Raw genomic sequence first — 21,659 nt, forward strand, 5'->3', positions numbered from 1 at the left:
TGAAATCACAAACATTAACATGCAAGTCATGTGATTAAATATTTAGTCTTGTATGTATAGAAACTTAGAGTCATGGAATGCTTTAGGAGGAAAAGAACCTTAAAGATCATCTCGTTCCCACCCCCTTATTGTGGACAGGGACACCTTTCACTAGCAGATTGGTCAAAGCCCCATCCTACCTGGCCTTGAACACTTCCAGGGATGGGGCAGCCACAGCTTCTCTGGGCAACCTGTGGCAGAGCCTCACCACCTTCAGCCTCTTACTGCAAAATTCTAAAAGTTCTGAACAATCTGAAAAGACTGTGGTTCAATCTCCAACCATCTTTTACTCACCTTGTGTGGACTGCAATGGGGTTGTTTTGGTTTCAGTTTTCAGCTGCTTGCACTATTACCTTTCATCCTTTTGAGATATGTCAAGAACCCCTAGGAGAAGCAGACGGAAATGATTATGTAGGACTCTTGATATTTCAAATGTCAAGAGAAAGAAGAAAAGTTTGAATGTATTATTATGTCTTACTAGTGCACTTCAAATCTCCTCCAGACATTACAGCTTAACAAAGTGAACAGTTCAACACACTCTGCCAATGCTTCTCAAGCCTTGTAGGTAAAGATAAAGGTCAGAGAAAGTAAGATCTCAATTATCAAGGTCTCAATCAATCTCAAAAATCTCCAAGTAATTGAACTAGAGTTACTATTAATTAACAAAATTACAGTGAAACCATAAATGGTTTGCTACCTTCCAGTTAAGCCTGAGAAAGATTGATTTTTAACTTATAGAGTATGAAACTATTTTTTTAATCATGTTTATATATCGTAGTGGTCTAGGAAATCAAAATCACACAAAGGGTATATTATCTCTAAAAGGATATTATCTGAACACTCTTCCTGAGATTTTTCAATATGAGTTTGTCATTTCTGATAAAATTTTTCAAACACAATAAAAAACCTTGTGAAATCATATTCTGGTTTAGGACTTTTTTTTTTTCAACTTATTTCATGTATGATCAGAAAGAGAAGAACAAGAAAGTTGAAGAAGTCCAACTCTGAAAAATGCTACTGTTCGTGAAACCACTTCAAAAATTGGGACCTGGTTCTATTCAATTGCTTCTTTTTGAAAAGAACACACACAAGGAAAACATCAAATAAAAACAAAACACAAACAAAAAATCAGTGAAGAAAATTATCCTGAATGTATTGCCTGGGGCAATGATTGAAGTAGTCAAAGTTCTTTCTTTAAAGCAGAGACCCTTTTTTCTTTTTGGTTGTGTTTATAAATAGACAAGGACTACTCAAAGGATTAGAGACATTACTCAGAAATGTCCTTGAGTTGTCATTTAATGGAGGCAACTCTAAAATATATTCACTACCTGCTCCCATTAGATTCACTGGGAAGAAGAAAAAAAGGAACTCCCATATATTGTCAATGTTAAAAAATGAAGGCAGTGCAGTCATTTCAAAAATTTTATGTAAGTATTTTGAATGATGTGAAAGGACTATTCAGATTTTATTTATAGCAGAGCGACTACTACAGGCAAAGAGGCTCTCAAAAAAAAAATCACAACAGACCACTTAAAAGTGAAGGTGTCAGTTTTGTTCTGCAATCAAAGGTAAACAGGGATCTCAATTAACTTTTGGCATTTATATGCCTAATTACTCCTCACCATAATTAAAAATATATTCTATGACCTTAAACCCACAGAAGCGATGTATGACTGAATTGTGTTGCTGATCCAACCTTACTGATTTTAGTTTTGAGTCCAGCATCTTCGAATTGGGCTCTGCATTTATTTTCATTCTTGAGTCACAGCCTGAAAACCATTTTCTAAATTTATTTCCCTCAAAAATTATGAAAGTCACATTTATACTCTCATTATAATAGTAATAATAGTAATAGTAAGGTTGGAACTGATGTATTTATGCATTTGTGAATTATTTCATGTTCTTAACATTCCGAAAATTTAGAATTAGCAGGAATGAAAGTTGGTTGTTTATAATTATTATTATTATTATGAAGAAGAAGAAAGAAGAAGAAGAAGAAGAAGAAGAAGAAAGAAGAAGAAGAAGAAGAAGAAGAAGAAGAAGAAAGAAGAAGAAGAAGAAAGAAGAAGAAGAAGAAGAAGAAGAAGAAGAAAAGAAGAAGAAGAAGAAGAAGAAGAAGAAGAAGAAGAAAAAAGGCAGAAAAGGGGTTTCACCTGATTATCCATGTAGAGATTCACTAGTGGTCTCATTAAAAATGCGAAGAATTTGAGAGGTTGATTCTTCTAGGAAAACCTCTCTGAAGTAATTGTAACCTGCCAAGTTTTGTCACAGGCATATTTCAAGGGGCAATCCACCTGTAAATCAAACACTGTTAGGGCTCTGATTTTTTAAATGGATAAGCTGGTTGAATATTTCAGCCTGTGCTTGTGAAACAACAATAGAGTAACAATTATTTTAGATCATTAGGCCCTTAAATTTTAAAAAGTACTATGTAGGCACCTGAGTAGCAAAGGTTTAATAAAGCAGCTTGAAAGGTCTGACTGTAGTCTCTGAGACAAGTTTTTGAACACTATGAAAGACTCAGCTTGATATCAATTCTCTTTTTTCAACATTTTTGGATATGGTTTTCTTCCCTAGTAGGGAAAAACACTTTGGCAATTGCTTAACTCTTAACAAATATTTAAATTACAAAGCCCTTACCATGCCCTCTGAATAGGAATGCATTCCAGAAAAGGAATTGTTAAGCTCAGTCATTCAGAGACTCCTTTTTTCTTCCTTCTTTTACTTGTCAATTTTTCCTTAGATTAAATTTCATTTGGTGAATGCTGTTAATAAAAGAGAGAGCACTCTTAATTATGTATATTGGTAATAAATAATATTCTTATTCATTTTTCCAGACACAGTAGGATAATAGCTGTTTAAAGGGAAGAAGAATCTGCCAATTTTAGGAGAGCAATGAGGTTGGAAAAAAGTCAGTTTAAAAATTATACTATAGAGTTGATAATTTCTTTAAGTGTGAGTTATCATTTGAGAGGAGAAGGGCAGTGAGTTTCCCAAGACTGAAATCTTATCTAGTATGAGGATAACCCATTGCCAACAAAGCCATGAATCTGACAATTAAATGAGAACATCTAAAGGAAAATTAATTTCAAAAATTAACTCATTTACATGTAAATTTCCAATAACTATTTAAATACTACTGTATATATACTTGAAGAAAAGAAATATGTTACATCTGAGATAAAAAATCCCTATTTTGCAGTTGATCCCTAAAGGGCAGCTGCACAGAGATTTGGACTCTCCCAATCCACTTTTATATTGTCCAATGTTTGCATATTTTCTTTTTAATCCACTTTTTGGAAGAGTTAGTCAGAATAATTTGTATCTGCTCTTATTTGCCCAAAGGAAAAAAATTAACATTATAAAACTAATTTTTCCCCACAGAAATCTAAATCTATTATTTTGATATTAAAAAAATATGGTATATTAATAGAAAAATAGACTGTGCATAAGCCAATCATTTTGTTTAGTCTTAAATAGATAAATATGGAATTGTTAAAAAATACAAAAAAAAGAATCAAACAAAAACCAACTAACCAACCAAAAAGAAAAATAAAAAGACAAACTGAAGCACACAGTTCTTCTGAAAAAGAAGTTTAAAAAAATTCCAAGTTGTTTTTTTCTAGAAGTGACTGTTCAATAAATCCTATGAAAATTCCTGCAATATTTTAGTTCTAAATTTTTTTCTGATTTAGGGAAAACTAGAGAAAAAATTGTTTAAAAACAGGACTTCTTTTACTTTTTTTAATTAAGTAAGCACTAGTGAAGGAAGGAGTGTTACACGCATAGTGGTTCTGACAAATCGTGTGATTCCTACATGATTATGGCATTACATGAATCCTTCATTGGGATCCAACGATTTTATATAAATGAGTAAAGAAAGACTGCCACATTTTTTAGTTGTGTAAGCTTGTTTCTCCTACTAGTTAAAAGGTCAAGGGTGTAAAGTTTCCCTGTTTTCATCATTTTCCCATATATTGTTGTAAAAACACATGAACATATTTGCAACATTTATTTTTATATTTGACCAATTTTTTTCTTTGTTCCATGGGAAGCAAAATGTACTCATACATCATTCTTAAAACAAACCCCAAGAACTTCAACATTTTTTTTGCTGTTGTTGTTTTGTCTAAATCAGACAGACTTAGGAGGCACTTCCTCCTCTTTCAGGAAATGTTTGTTTTCCTTATCCACCGTATTTTATCACCTCCTGTGCACACTCTTGCTATCTCATCCCAAATGCAATGGAGAAACACTCATTCAAACTGTGAAATAATTGGGGCCTGTATTTCCCTGATAAGAGTAAAATAAAGACCTTGTAGCTCAGATAATTAAAAACAAACTATTTGTTCAGTTCTGAAAAGATTTCGGGATAGTGACTCAAAGCATTAATTTTTCTTCTTGAAATCAAATTTTACTTTTGTCAGTATGAAAAGATTCTAGTGGCTGTTCCAACCTAGCAATTAGAAAGGTTAATTTTAGGTCTTGTGGCTTTTCCTGTTTTCTCATCTGAATTCTTTTTATCACTGTAGGTAACTCATGTACCAGAACTTAAGTTGTACACCCTTCAACAAATGCTTTCAGAGCAGTTTGCCCATAGGAAAATAAGTAACCACAAGGCTCCCCTATATGAAAATGACCCCTTCCTTTCATAAAACATGAGTATCCCTGAATGAATTTCATTCTTATTATCTCAAGCCCAGATTTGAAAGAGAGATAAACAGTAAGTGGCCCGATAGCTATAATTTTTTAATGACCTCAGCAGAGAGGGTCTTCATGAGAAATAGCATTTATAAATTAACAAAAATTAAGACTCTTTACTCTTACCACGGAGTAGCAGGGCAAGGGGTATGTATTGGATCAGCTCAGGATCATTCACACCTGAGCTTTTCTGAATGCTCTACAAAGTTAACTGACGGTCTGGCCTTGAGCATGGAAGAATCTGGATTATAAAACAGGGCCAGTTATTTGAAACTTCTGAAAGGCTCTTTGCTTCTTGAAATAGTAATGACAGTTTATGCCCAATTGTTATTTATGTCCAAGTTAGCAAATTTAGTGATCAGTAAAATCGGTGAAATCAAACAGTGAGGTTTGTTTTGCCAGAAGGGCACCAATAAACTGCATATCTCCTAGAGAGGAAATATGTTCCCAAAGAGGGACATACCAGTGAGACCTAGAGAAGTGTTGATCAATAGGGTGACTGCTTTGGATATTTGAGGTAGTTCTGAATAAATCCTATTAATTATTTCTGTTAAATAAAACCCTTCCTTGACAAGCAAGCTTTAGTCTGCTGTCTCTTGAAACATGGAAGTCACATTTGGACGTCTCATCAGGGATATGTTTCCTCAGAGGCAAACAGGAAGAGAAATATAAAACTGACAGAGTGAAAAAAGAATACTAGTAGCCCAACCTAAATTAGGAATCAGCTGACGATCAAGAGTAGAAAAATTAGTACATATAATCTTGTATTGGAGAAAAGACATTGAATTCAGTACATATATTTTCTGATCAGCAACTTCATCTGTTATATATATGGTATATTTGATATATCCTAAAATTATATTTGCTGAACAGAATCTATTCCTAACCAAATTTCTTCTTAAACTGCATTTATTTAACTTACCCTATAATTTGCAGAAAGGAAAAATAAACTAAATAAAAGGAAAAGGGATTTTATGGAAATCATATTTTTTTTAAATAATATAATGCATTACAGTTTAGCAAGTATAAATAATATCTTATGCAAAATTCCTTTCTTCTTGGAATATGTTTGTTGGGATTTTTTTTCTAGAATATGGAACCAAATTTTCAGTACAGAAATACAGTTTCTACATCATTTAATAACGATTCACTAGAACCATCAGCCATCAGAGGGTGACAATTTAGTGAGCTTAAGAAACTAAGGTGTTTGCAGAATGTGACAATTGACAGAGAAAAGACAGAACGACACAAATTTTTTTATTAGCTGGTAGTTGTGTAGTCAACTTTTGGACTGAAAGGCTTTTTTCCCACTCTTAAGACTAATTGTGATTCCTTAGGTGTCAAAGTGATTTAACAAGAGGAATAAAGTATAACATGGCTTGTGCCAGAGAATAAAAAAAAATAGTTGAAAGGGAAAAGGATCTTTAAAAGTAGAAAATATGATTTCTATTATGAACAGTGACAAAAATTTTGGCTATTATTTTTAAATAAAATTATTGCAAATTCAATGGGAAAAGAAAGTATCAGACCAGTGAGTCTACAGCCTTAAGCACCTTCATAGATCCACAGAGAATCACCAGTAATGTCTCTATTGTGTAATGATCTGTCCTCCTTGGTCTTGAAAGACATTATATTTTCTTCATCAATAAGTAGTAAATTCAAATATCAAGTTTTAAAAGCAGTGAAATTTAACTGTCTGCACCTGACATCTAAGTTTTTTAGATTTTCAGTGCTTCTTTTTTTCTACCTCTTGCAAAATTTCCACTTTTTTCTTCTGCCTTTTGTACAAAGACCTTTTATTTATCCATTTTCCAATTTTAATTTTAAACTGTGTGTGGTAACTACTTTTCTTCAGTGCTACTGACTAGCATCTGACATTTTGTTCCTCAGACTAATTAATCTCTGAGGTTTAAACAGAGAACACAGGCTTTTATAAGTCAGGTTTTTTCCCCCAGAGACAGTTGTAGGAAGTGGCATATGTCGTATTTTACTAATTGTACAACAGGCATCAAAATAATTATTTAAAAACTAGAAGATAGCTACAATAAATAACAATAAATAACAACTCAATTTTCAACAGGACTCTGAGTTACTCTATGATTTTAAGGTGATCAGGAAGTCATGCATATAAATAATAAAGCAAAATACATGGTGTAATAAGGATGCTGTGACACTCCTCTCTATTTTATCCCTGTAAACGTGAAGCTGGGATTGCAACTTGACAGTGGTCCCCTAAGAGAAAGTGGATGGCAGAGACTGTAGGTTTGATTCCCAGAGAAGTCTGCCATAGAGACGTTAGAGACAGAGCAGAGGATGACAGTATGGCTCTGCAGGGGGCATTTCCCTGTAAGAAGTCTTTACTTGTACTGGAAGGTAAGAGGTGTCCCAAAACTACAATTTCTTTGAATAAAAAGTACACTTTTCCTTAGGTTTTTATTGCTTTATTCTAATAGAAAGCCCTTCTGAACTTCTGAGTCTCTGGCCAGACAGAAACTGGTATTTCAGCCCACTGTGATACTACAATGCATTACTTTATTCAAGGTAACATTTCTCTGATAAATATTTTTAACTGAGAAATCATTGCTTTACGAAAGATTTCTTGGACAACCAACACATGTTCATTGGCAAAATTATCAATAGTAGCATATGATCTGAAAACTGATAGAAGTCCGTAGATAAGAAGTTATATTTTGATTATGGTTTTGATTTGTTTGAGGTTGAAAATGAAACTACTTCAGGAATAGCAATAATTGCAATAATCAGGACTTTTTTTCCCTTAAAAATACTGATTTTTACAAAAACACAGGAAAAGGAAGCTGAAGATTTTATAACATTTGTCAATTTGTCAGTTTTTGTCACTAAATTTCGCACCATCTTGTACAGACCAACATACAGACAATATTAAATCTCAACAACTCAAAAAAAAAGACATTAAAATGAATAAATATTGCATGAAACTTTGCAAGGTACAAATCATTGAACAGCCAAATCCTTTTATTGTCTACAAAAAGGAAGATATCTTAGTGCAGATCCTGAAAACTTGAGTGAAAGTGAAGAAAATAAGATCTCACCCGTGCAGAAAGATTTCTGTGCCAGATTTGTGATGTACCAAAGACAAAACAGGGAGATATGAACTGCCAGGCCCCCCTCCTGTGCCTTTCCTGTGAGATAATGAGAGATTTCACCCTCAAGGTTTCTCAGTTTCACACCTTCCATTACCCTTATAAATTAAAATTTCAAAAGGCATGGAGAGAATGTGTCACCCAACTACAACTGACTGTCAACAGCTTTAAGCTCTTTCAAACCCTCCATGTACTCCCTACTCAGTAGCCCACGATAAACAATAAATTCGCATCCTGAAATTTCTTCTTTTCATCCATTTTAAGATTATTTTTTCAGCTACTTATACTCCTTTAGACTGCACTGCTACTGTTTCATTGAAGATGAAGGGATCTGCCACTGTTTAATGCAAACAAATATAGAAGTCAGGAAGACAGTGAGGAGAAATTATTAAAAGGAGAACTTGTTAAAAAACGCCACACCTTCCTGTTCACCACTGGGAAAGCTGCAGTCTGTTTTATGGCACTTTGTTCTTCTGTTTTCAAAGTTGTCTTGAGGACACATTGCACTGTGACAGCTCGAATCAAGTTGCGTTCCTTGTACTCTGCCAAGAAATATTAGAGAGGACAGTGAAATGTGACTCTAACAAGCTGAGAAAATGTCACGGTGAGATAGAGCTCAGGAGATCACGCAAACATTCGCTCCAAAATTTAAAAAGCAATCTGCATAAAATGCACTTTCCCCCCAAGCTTAATTAAGTTTAGGACTTCTTTTCTGTTAACTGTCAATTTTATTAATACTATAAAGAACACCATGTGACTGCACTGCCAGGAAATGAAATGCATGGAATTCGAATCTTTTTCCTGTTGCTCTGTCTCAAGAATGAAATGTTCCAAAATCCCACATGCTGAAAGCATTCTCATACATTAATATCCTATTTTTGAGTTCCCAGGAAGGAATACAAAGGCTTTTCCAGGTGCGTACAGCTCATATCTGCAATGCAACTAACTTGTGTGGAACAAAAGGGAAATATTTTCCTGAATAACATGGGACTTCTTGAATCTCAATGTAAAGAAGCAGTGTTGTACATATTTCAAGAGTTTTTTTGATGCCTGTAATCTTGAAAATGGATATAACTTTTAGTGTGTATTGTGTGTGGTTCAGGAAAAGAGGTGCACGCTCCAATGTGCAATTTAATTTCCATCTGGATCTAGAGGACATAAATAAATATTTCATTTAAGTAAATATTAAAATAAAACCCAAAAGCAATAGAGAAGAGACAAAAGAGTTTTCCCTGAGATGGTTTTCAGATAGGTAGGTGAAAATATCTTTGGAAATTTTGGAAATGAAGAAGCTACATTTAATTTCATAGTAGTGTGTAAAAAAATTACATATAATTAATGAAAGTTTTCCTTGAGTTTTTTAACCTTTCCTACAGTTCATTTAAAAGACTTTAACAATTGCAGATATCACCATAAAACATAGGCGGGGTTGTTTGCATTAATTAGATTGTTATGGATTTATATTTATGCAACTTTCTTCACCTGTTAATGTTTCCGTGAAAAAGTCATGCTTGAGATGGTAGAAAATTAGCTTCAAATTGAACCTACACTGAATTTGTTAGCTGTTGGTGGATTTCCTAAGATCTGAAAGAAATAATCTGTGCTATTCCAGAGGTGAAGAATAATTTGAGCCAGTAGAAAACTCTCTCCTGAGAGATGGCAAGCCAACACATTCATCCTGGCAGCCTCGAGTCCATTTCATTGCTCCTATACATAACTAATGTTAATTAAGAAAACATCTTTTCTTTATAATCAGATTCATACCTATTTCAGGGGACAACTATGTTATATTGTTTTAATACATTAATGAATAACAATTTCCAACTGAATTAACTTTATACCTCAAACCTAAAACTCAATAAAATACAGCTTTGAGTTGTCAAGTCAAAATTTTTCGGAAAACATTAGAGATACGTGGGTGTCAAGAGTATGGAGTAACCTAAGGAACATCTTTAGACTTCATTACAGTACACAGATTGAAAATTCCCTGGAAAAATAAAACAAAATGGCTTCAAAATGTTTTGAATCATGGCTGAAGAGTCCCTGAGGAAATGAATGTCCTCTGTAGTTCAAATATTATAATTATAATATAATATAATGAACTTGCTCCACCAGCAGCTTATGGAAAGATATCCTACTTGTTAAGCAGCTCGTGCTCTGGTTGTGTGGCACCCAGATCCAAACATACTGCAAAAATTAGCAGGTGCATCTCAAACCAGAATGTATTTATATTGAAATATTTCATGAATTTAATTTGGGTACAATAATAAGAATTAAGTCTATATCAGCTAGAAAATCTGATATTTTTCTAAGATTAATTTTTTCAAAGAAAGATTCTTCTCTTTTAATCTTATGATTAACCTTAAGCATTTGAGTGAGCAGCAGACCAACCAGACCACCCACACCAGTAAAGACAAGCATATATAGTTTGCAGTTACCTCTATAACCTGAACTTACTGGAATATTAAAGCATCTTTTTTTATCTCTTCATGGAATAATAAATCTGTTGGTTTATTCCTTGCAGACTATATAAAGTGCACTAATCTAAAAAATCTCTTGATAGAAGTCAACAAAATAGGTAAAAAGTATTTTTCCTAAGAAAATAATCAGCACTTGAAATATGAACCTAAAAACATGTCTAGACTATATCTAGCTCAGTGAGACCCCCATTTTGTATATATATATATATATATATATATATACTATCTTTGTAAATGTTCAGCAGTTGTTGCCCATTGTAAATATTCAGCCAGTTTTGCCCCAAAAATATCTCAGATATCAAGAACCTAGTTTCCAAGTGGTTTTGCAACCCCAATTTGGCTTTTGCAATAGGATTCTATATTTAAAATAATTCTTATATATAGTTCATACATGTGGTTAAAAATCTTCAGTACTTTTCTTGACATTTGTTTAAAAGTTAACTGTTTCAACAATCTCTTGGATGATAAAGGGTAAAGGACTAGTTAACTGTATTCTTCATGACAAACTCCCTAAAGATTCCAAAATCATTTGAGGATTGTCAGTGTGTTCCTGTTTACTTTGAAACAGTCACAACAGATTACAGTGTAGATAACTTCTATTTAACCATGTAATTCCTTGCACCTCACACACACAATTTCTTCTTTGACACTAGAATTTCTCAATTTCACCTTTGATTTTTAAAATGAAACGATTTTACATCGTGTAGGGTAAAAATAAAATACAAACAAATGTAAAGATCAAAGAGAATTAAGCAATGACAGACTTCTCTTTCGACTGACATTTCTTTCAGTGATTTCAGAGAAGGCTGAGCTACTGACAAAAGGCCATCAAACCAGATGAGTTGAAAAAATATTAAAGAAGAATTTTTTTTCAAAAAGCTACTATTATTGTGGCTATTTCCATTCAATGGACATTTCATATTTGAAGTCCCTTTTGTGGGAAATAAACAAGAAATTTATAGATTTTTATACAATGGTTTTCCATTATATTTTAAGGGGCAAGGGCTGAACTGTTGAACAGAACCTTTACCTGTTAGAGTTACTCAGATAGAGTAAAAGCCTTCCACTTCTATATCTAGTCCCTTATTTTTTACTTTCCATGTTTTTATAAATACAATGTTTGTATATCATACTGTATCCTGTAAGAAAATCTTTTGGCATAATAAAAACTGTCTCAGAAAACCAATTGCAACTGCACATCAAATGCTATGCTTTTTCACTACATAATATCTAATGTGGTCCCTAATTTATTTATATATTTAAATAACACAAATTGTGTTAAAATTTTACATTTGGTTTTTAACACATATTCAAAAATATTATACTCACTTAACTCTTTTCCAGCCTTTTCCAGGCTTTTGTGTATTTGTAGGTAAAACAAAATTCTTTTCCGATGTGATGATGATGAAAACTCATAAAGAGTGATATTCAATGTCTTGTCAATATAAAGATATTCCCTTGTTATTTTTAGTAAGTACAATTTCCCCTTATTAGCCTATTAATTAACCTACAGCTTCTACCAAGGGAAAAATTCTATTCACTTCTCTTGCTATGGAGATAATTTTATCCACAATTTTCCAATGAGATCTTAAGAAATTTAGGGTAAAGATGAGAGGCAGCTAAAAGATATAGAAGATAATGTAAAATTTCACGTATCATTAACCAATATATTAACATGTATAATTTATTTGATACATAGTTATCTTAATATACTCCATAGTTTTCCCTCTTAAAAATTAATAACATTAGTGAAAAATGAATTTAGATCTCCTCTTTTCTTCTATCACACTTAAGAAACCATTATCTCTGAGAACAAACATTTTCTAGGTCAGTACTTAGGATGTTACCTTTTCGTATTTTTAGGAGCTGTTAACAAGTAAAACCTAAAGTACACAGATCTACAAAACCAGGAATTTAGACAGTAAAAACTGGCCTCTTTTCTCCATTTTGTCCATATGAAACACACAAGTAAAAGGCAATACCGTCTGGAGAAAAAACTTTGCACATGGTTAATTAGTTATGGAAAATGACTTAAAGTGACAGTAATCGAGCTGTCATCTGCTGTCAGTGTAAGGGAATAGTTAATAATATATTCACCTTTTCTGTAGGCAGTTTAAGAAAGCTGGGGCCAGCTTTTCTACACGTTCAGAGAGGACAGATGCAAAGAACCATCTAAAATAGCTGTTCTGTACAAGCAATTAGTATGTTATACAGAATCTGATTCAAATATACAAAGAGAATAGGTCTTTATTTTTCTTATGCAGTCCTAACCTCATGCATATCCAAGCTTTCATTACTGAGAATTCCTACTAGTACAGAATCTACAGCAAAAGGACATTAAAATTGAAGCCCAAGTCCATCTATTAAAAAAACTATTAGGTTTTAGTTAACTGTCAGATACTTTATTAATTCCACATTATCACAGACCCTATTCATGCATCCAGTCTTTTTTTTTTTTTTAGAAAAGTAAGTATTAGTACATAAAAGCGTAAGGGATTCTAACTTCAAGACTACATAGAGCAAAAAAATCTGAATGGCTCTGAAATTGCATTAAGATTCTCTCATTTGACTGCTTTCATGTAGACATTTTTATTAAGATCAAATTTCCTTAATGTGTTATGTTTCAGACACAAAGTCTCTGGTATTAAATAAACAATCAAATAAGTAAGAATTATTCTTTTTTATTTCAATAGTCCGATTTTTCTAAACCTTAGGGTGCATTATTTCATTCTTTGCTGGAGTTTAAAACTCTCTCATTTCTGACTGTGAAGATAAAAACATACAGGCATTATCACATTGTTCAAATAAAGGGATAATTTCAAAAGTGTCTGAATGCTCTTAATATAATTTGACTTTCACTACATAAAACCCAATTTTTGCCAAAGAGGATTACATTTCTTCTAATGTGCTTTTTGAATAGTAGAAGTTCACTCGTACCACAAAAAATGCATCTCTTAACTTTCAGTGTGTGAACAGTATCAGTTTCCTTTCAAAATGGGAGGCATCTTTGCAGAAGAATTTAATTTAATTTTCAGTGATTTCCTATTTTCTGGGAGTTGAATAGAGATAGCTGTGTAACAAGCTTGCCAGTTGTCCTGCAGATTTTGCAGTCATTAATCCCTGATCCCACAAATGCTGGAGAAAAACTCCTCAACTGACACACCAAAGTGCCACACCTACATAAAAAGAGATGGAGCAAACAGGTGACTGGAGGGCAAGGAAAATGATGAATTGCAGCAGGGATTTTCCAGACAATTAGTATTTTTCTCTCCCTCACCCTCCAGCTTCTCACGTTGCTCAGTTGCCACCTCTTTTGTCATAGTTAAATTAACACATTAGCAGAACAAAACCAGGAAAAGGATCCCTCTAACCAACTGTATTAGGTACTTAGTTGGAAAGGTAGAACAATTAGAAGTTTTGAAACTTGCTTTATTTGTTTATGCATACACTTACAGACACATGCAAAGTGTAGTACAGAAGATCCAGGTTATTTAATTGACACCTAACACACGTTTGGGAAAAGGATGAAATGAAACTCTGAGAGATGTGAACAGTTTTATTCTGATGTTGCCTCCTTTGCACCCTTCTGTCGTCTGTTAAGATATTTTCCATGTATTTGGCAAGGGTGATTCATCAGACTGGTTTTGTTTTTTTTTTTATTCTGTAGCATTGTGCAAAAGCTGCTGATTGTATTATTTTTGGAAAATCTGCTAGAGCACATCCTGACTCACTCTTGGACTCAATGCAACACCTCCTACATTTTCTGTACCATATGAACTCATATGTCACATGAGAGGAACAACATGCTTTCATCTTTTTAAAAAAACCAACGGTTGCACATTCTTGTTTCTATTTCAGTTCTCAGTTCTTCTGATTTTTGCAATAATTCTTTCTCTTTAATCCCAAAGAGTATCTTTCAGGAATTTAGCTTTTTTTCAAAGAATAAGATGTACCTGATATTGATGGTTTTATTTAAAAAAAAGAAGAAAAAAAAGAAGCTAAAATGAATATTGCAGTTACTTTCTTGTATCTACAAAGATGCAACCTTTGTTTACTCTAATTTCTGAACTGTTCCAAATTTCAAGCTTATGGTAGAGCAGTTACTAAACATCCACAAGAAATTCCTTAAATCAGCTGCCTTGTATTCATCCCTAGTCCACATTTGAGACAACCAGCTTTGATATCCCTGGGATGAGTTTAATCTCATCCATGGCAGCTTTTACACTTAGGACAATGAAATCTATCTCCACCAGAACTTCAAAGCAATAGAATCACTGTTGATCTCACCTGATTTTGTGTGTAAGAGGAGACACAGTGAACACCTCAGTTGATTACAGAGCATTCACTTGCAAAGATCATTAACCTGCCCTGTTTTAATTACCTTAGGATGTAAATGACAATGCCCTTAAAACACCTTTCTCTTTGTCCTTTTGCCTTCCCACTCAATGAAATGAGACAAGATGAACATGTCAGACACTGAGGTAAAAATTATTATTAATTTTTTTTCTCTCCTGAATACATTGACTTAAATGTTACTCTGCACAAAGTGAGAAAAGTTAGGTTCTTATTATCTCTATTTGTTAGAATATAATGAGAGTATCATCTTGTAATTTGCCATAATTTTTTTACCCTGATAATCAGTTACCTATAAGTCTACAAATGTATAAATACATTTTATACTGCAAATTTTTTCTGCTTCTTACCTCCAGATGACATTTACATCATGCATGACTGCTTCATTAAAAAAAGACCTGTCTGTTGGTTTAGTCAGTTCCATTTAAGCTGTGCTGTAAAATTTCAGAAAAAGCTTTATTGACATGAACAAAACTCCTCATGGGTTGCTTTTATAGATTCCCTGAATAGAGCTAAACTTACAGAAATAAGTAATGTGGTTTTTTTAGTGGGTTTTTCTGTCATTGTCTTGTTATACTTTCATTTTTTATTTACATTCTTTTTATAGTTTCTCTTTTGCATGCATTTAGTCCCCTCAAGAGAAATACATCCTTTCCCAATTATATTTGTTTCTCTTAGTTGTCCTTGCTCACTATGAAATTATTCTCTTGTAGCATTTTCTGCAACAAGCCCTTCACAATGTTCTTTACATCAGCAAAGCTAGTTTTGATATTCATTTAGACATTTTCCAACTTGTACTTAATCTCATGAAGGTTTTGGATTGCCAAATTAAACAGTGTGATTTTTCAAGCCCTGTGCATGAAGAATTCCATTTTGCAATTCTTGCTACAATTCATCTCTTATATCATTTTTATGGCATTATCTAAGATTTAATGTCACTCACTTTTTAACTTTCTACCTCAGACAGTGATTTCAATTCTCACTTCACGAACACCACCGTGTAGGATTCAGCAAAGTTTATCATATCCTCAACTAAAAGATTTTAATCGAATTTCACCATGTAAAATTTTCTGCCTCTAAAATATATTTCTTTTTCTGAAACATCTTTAAAAAGTATCTTCAGACTGCAATTTGAGCAATCCAAACAAATAAAGAAGAAAGAAATAAAGAAACAAATAAAACCAACTCCCATTTTGTTCAAGGTGTCTTACAATTTAGGTGGTAAGTCCTTATAGTAGTTAAATAACAAAGCTCATTTTGTCAAAATGTGACATCTTTAACAGGGGAACAAAAGTTTTAACTGAAAATCTTAAACAGTTCTATAGTCTACTTTAGCAGGGAGGTTCAAGTCTTCATGTCTATATACATAACCAGTAGAAGAAATTTTAGATATTTTGAAAAGGTTTTCTGGAACTCTCTTAAGCTGACAATTCTTCTATTCATGAAGAAAGTAAAATGAGGAACAATTTAAATGTCTACTGCACCTTCATGATCATATAAAGTGCCCACCAATGATCCTACCACAGAAAACATAAGATAGTACATAATTTCCAGTCTCATTAATTACCGGGTTTAAGAATATATCTAGCTATTTGAGCAGATTAGAAACAACTTGTAAACATATTTTAATTTTGTAAACAATCCATATTTGCTATATAAATATTTCCCTCTCTCTTTTCTGGTAGATTTTTCAATATAATCAAGTGTTTATTCGAGATTAAAATAGTATCTTGTCCATTCTCCTAATTTTTTCTATCCTCAAGGAAAGCCCAGTTATGGACAATGATGTCTGAATGCCTAGGCCTGGTGTAATCAAGCAGTAGCAAGCACAGGAACATGAATTTTATTGAGATATGAACTCTGAAGCTTTATTACCAGCCAGTCATCACCGGTAGGTGATAAAATGCAAGTAACTCTAGTAAGTCAAGCAGATCTTAAATTTCATTTTGTCATGGTAGGGGATATCAGCACGGCTGCAAAAGGAAAGGGAGGATGAATCAGATGCAATCCAGCCTTACTGATCTTTCAGCTATTCATGCAGACGGCCTTTTTGCATTTTGATTCTTGCTGTACTTCCTCTGGCCAAAGCATAAAGTTAAAAGAAATTGTTGCATACAAAGTTATGTAGCTTTAACATTATACAAGGTAATACACTGACTGCTTTTCAGACTGAAAACTCTTCTTGTTCAGTGAAAAAGGGAGATACTGAACTGTTCACAAGGTTAATTGTCTCCCCCTCTTTGTCTCAGCATTGAGAAGGAAGGCCTAATTGCCTCACGTACTAACTGCCCTGTGTGTTGAGAGCATTAGAAAGAAAAGGAGAGGCAAAATTATGTAGTGACAGGCTTTGCTTCCCTAGGATCAAAAAAATTCCTGTATTACATTTACTTCTGAAGTAGTCAACTCGTAGGTGACTTCAGGTGACTTAAATTCAACGTGGTACTGGGATAGAAACAAACAAACAAACAAATCAGGTGATACTGGTCATTGATTATTGCATCTGGTAATAGTGACCTGAGCCTTCAGAAGTCTGTATTTACCTGCTAGACAAACTGTCGTAAGTCACAGAATCATAGAATGGCCTGGGTTGGAAGGGACCTTAAAGGTCGTCATGTTCCAACCCCCTTTCTGAGGGCAGAGACACCTTTCACTAGACCAACTTGCTCAGAGCTCCATCCTGACCCTGCTTGCAGGGATGGAGCATCCACAGCTTCTCTGGACAACCTGTTCTAGTGCCTTACCACCCTCAGAGGAAAGAATTTCTTCCTGATATCTAATCCAAACCTGCTCTCTTCTAGTTTAAATCCATTCTCCCTTGTCCTTGTAAAAAGAATCTCTCCAGCTTTCTTTTGGGCCTCCTTTAGATACTGGAAGGCTGCTAAGGGGTCTTCCTGGAGCCTTCCTTTCTCCAGTGTGAGCAACTCCATCTCTCCCAGCCTGTCTCCACAGGAGAGGGACTCCAGCCCTCTAAACAACTTGGCCGACTTCTCCGGAGGCCTCTTTAGCAGTTCCACTTCCTTCTTGTGTTGGGGGGCCCAAAGCTGGACACAATAATCCAGGTGGGGTCTCACCAGAGTAGAATAGAGAGACAGAAACCTCTCTCTCACTTGCTGTCCTCACTGCTTTGGATGCAGCCCAGAGGAAGGTTGGCTTTCTGGGCTGTAAGAGCATGTTGCCAGGTCATGTTGAACTTTTCATCAACCATTGTATGATTCTCTGATTCTATGAAATGCACCCTTTAGGGGATATCAGGATAAGTCATCCTGGGAACAAAAAAAAAAAAAAAAAGAAGAAAGATAGCTCTTACCTCTGCATCTTTTCCTGGATAACTCAAGTTTTCCAGTTCAGTGGCAGAACACACCAAGTCACGTGTCAGCTCTGTAGCACACAGATTGCCCTCTGACCAAACAAATGCTGACAACAGTGAACATGATGTAGGTTTCAATAGCTTACATAGAGGGTCATTGTTGATGTTTAGCTAAATATTTTTTCTTATAACATTATACTATTTGGGGGGGTTGTTTGCTTTTTTGTTTGTTTGTTGTTTCTTAAAAATACCATTCAGATGATAGGGGTGTGTGTGCAATTGGTTAAATTTGTTTTGGATTCATAACTATTTAAAGTTTAAAAAAATTTTGAGACTTTTAAAGATTTTTTTATCTTTTTTTTCACTAATTGTTCTTTCATTTTTTCCTTTAATCTGACATTTGATGATAAACAGAAATACAACAGTGCAGACATTTAATGGGCCTAACCTACTCTAAGAATTAGTAGGTATTGGAAATGTAACTAAATATTAGAAAAGAGATATATCATAGGTTCGTTTTTTTAGATCATTATGGCATTAAAAAGGTATAACATCTCTGGTTCTTTAATAAACTACATTATGGACATGAAGTCAGTTAAAAGTTTAGAGGCATCTGTAGGTATCTTATTGAAGTAATGATAACTTTCTTCATAAGTCCAAAAGTTCTCCCATTTAGCTACACAAAATAAGTGACTTAATCCAACATAAAAGGGGCACTGTTAGAAGACAATATTATGTTACTGACTACTTATGGGTTTGGAGTACAAGCTATATGTGTATGTGTGTATATATATGTGTGTGTGAATATACATATACATAAATAATGATATCTGCTGTAGAAAATCTATGATTTAGCTGAGATGTGACTAAAATACTTTTTTGGCTTTGGTAATGTATAATCACTTTCTGGAATCAGATGCATAATTTGGACCCTTGATTACATTTTAATAGTAAGTTGATTTCATTATAATTTAAAGAAAAATAAAAAGAAAAAGGTTTATCCTTATAAACAACATTACAGATAGCTACAAATGTATAATGCCAATAAAAAAAGAGTCTCATATATGTGGCTCAGTGAGCTGGGTTTTAAGATCCTTGGTTACAATAAATTATGACTTCACTTGTTTCAGCTCAGTTATTTTTTGTACTTAATGAAAATTTATCATCAAATATTGTAAGAGATGATAAAATTTTAAGAGTCAGTAAAACATTAGTATATGCAAGAGTAATAAAATTGTAAGTATATACATACAGAGATGGATTAAAAACTGACACCGAGAACAGATTTAAGAGCATGCTATCCTTGCAATCAGAATCACAAAATGGTTTGGGTTGGAAGATCATTTTGTTCCAACCCCCGTGCCACAGGAGGGACACTTCCCACTAGATCAGGTTTCTCAGAGCCCATCCAACCCACCCTTCAACACTTCCAGGGATAGGGCATCTACATCCTGTTCCAGTGCCTCACCATTCTCACAGTAAAGAATTTTTTTCTAACTTCTACTCTAAGTTTACTCTCTTTCAACCATGAAAAACACTTCAAAAATGTAGGAATTGCTACTAATAACTATCACAAAGTTCTGTAAATAATGTGGTTGTATACACTGGTTTTCATCCTTAGCATCCTTCAGAAGCAGACCTTAGAGATGTAGATTTCTACTTCTGCCTCTGCCCGCCTCATCATTATCAATATAAGCAAATAAAAACAGAGACCCTTCTTACAGCAAGAGCTTCAATAGGATGGATGGTCTGTAATCCAGAAAAAAACTATTTCTTTTTATTGGCTGAACTTGGCTAAGACACACAGAGACAGAGCTTTAAAGGTAATGAGTTTAATTAACAAATTGGTTAAAGAAGCTTAAATATTCTTTTAACTTCATTCAGAGGAGAGAACTGAATTATGGTTTTATATTCTTTGTGACTGCTGCAGTTGCTGAGCCTCACACACAGAGGTGGGTCTGTCTGAGTCAGGGTCCTCGTGGACGTGCCCTTCAGAAGGCAAGAGTTTAAATACTGTCAAAAATTTAGATGGCAGCTGATTTAAGGTCACTGCAGGGTGACAGTTAAGCTCAGTTTCTGATGTTCTAAATATAATACTTCTGTGCTTAAACTGGGAATTTGATCTCAAATACCAGCCTCAATAATTTGTTGGATTGTCATAGAAAAAGAAGTCTCAACACAGGAAATTTATTTCCTTAATGACCAATTAAAATATTTTTTTTTTAATTACTGTTGCAGCTTTTGAGTGGATTTAAAAAAAAAGAAAAAGAAAAAGACAACAAATAATTAAACCAATAAGGAAACACCTTTCCTTTCCATTTCCCAATCTTGACTCCTGCTAAATACATCTCCTTTCTCTTTTCTTGGCTCAGATTATTTTATTTATGCCAGGGTTACACACAGTCTCTCCAAATCCCTTTGTTTAGTGTTCTTGTAGTGCAGAAGGCCATGATTAGCAATATTTTATTTCTGCCACTCCCTGCTTTGTACTTGTTTTCCTTCACTGTTTTATTCTCGTTGTACCAACCTCAGCTCCTTTGTGGAGCATGGTCCCTCAGAGATAACCCCAGAACAGTGTGAACTCCCCTATGGTCCCCCTGCCCTTTAGGGGAATTCCCATCCCAGCATGATTCCCTCTTTGGGTCACAATCTCTTGGGGCATTCCCATTCTGTCATGGACTCCTCTGTGGTGCACAGTCTAGTCAGGATCATCCACATACTAATGTGTCCTTCCCCATGTGCCAAGATTCGCCAGAGATACCTCTTCTGTCACGAAGCACCTCCTCCAGTGCTGTGTCTCCAGCCATTCCCCTCACAGTTTACCTTTACATGTGTCTTCTCCATGTCTCCTCCCTTTTCCTCACACATGTCTCCGTGCACTCCTCCTCAGGTGTCTCCTTTTGTGTGTCCTTCTGTCCTCTCATGAGTCTCCTTGTTGCATCTCACACCCTTCATTGCTGTTGACCTTCCCTAAATATGTTTGAGCCTGTTGCAGTGCTGGGGCCCAGTGGACTCTTTCCACTGGTTGCCAAGCTGGCCAAGGGCAGCTCAAGGACTCCCTTCACATCTCCCTGACACCCAAACCTTGCCCAATATGTCCTATACATGATTCCAGCATAAAATTTCAGATAAAAGCACATATATTAGATTGCATTTCAATAGTTTGGGATTTTTTTTGTAGGATAAGGAGGGTAAACACTTGGCTTTTTTATTGAGGTAATGTTAATTCTTGGATTTAATTTTTCTAAATTCATTTCCACTTCTGTTCTGCGAGGAAAATAAAGTCTTCTAGGCTTCTTTGTACTGCGCTTAATTGGACCAGTCTAATTTTCCAGAAATTTCTGTAGCTGGAGTAGTGTCATTATTACTGAACTTAGATTACCTGCAATTTCAACTCACAGATTTAATTAGTTGTAGTTGAAAAACAGTTTCTTGTACAAACTTTTAGGCTTAGGTCTGAAACAAATTTGGAAGGCTTCCTGTATGCTCTGCGGCGTACACTGAAAGTTTATTTTCCAATAACTGTGTCTTCTGATAATGTTTTTGAAAGACAATTAGTGCATAGCTGGCAAAGCCTATCTTACATGAATGGACTGAAAGAGCTTGCCTTGTTTAGCCTAGCGAAACATAAGATAAGAGGGGAGATGATTGTTCTCT

The sequence above is a fragment of the Lepidothrix coronata genome, unplaced genomic scaffold (genome assembly GCF_001604755.1).
Source record: "Lepidothrix coronata isolate B3197 unplaced genomic scaffold, Lepidothrix_coronata-1.0 Scaffold21, whole genome shotgun sequence".
NCBI lineage: Eukaryota > Metazoa > Chordata > Aves > Passeriformes > Pipridae > Lepidothrix > Lepidothrix coronata.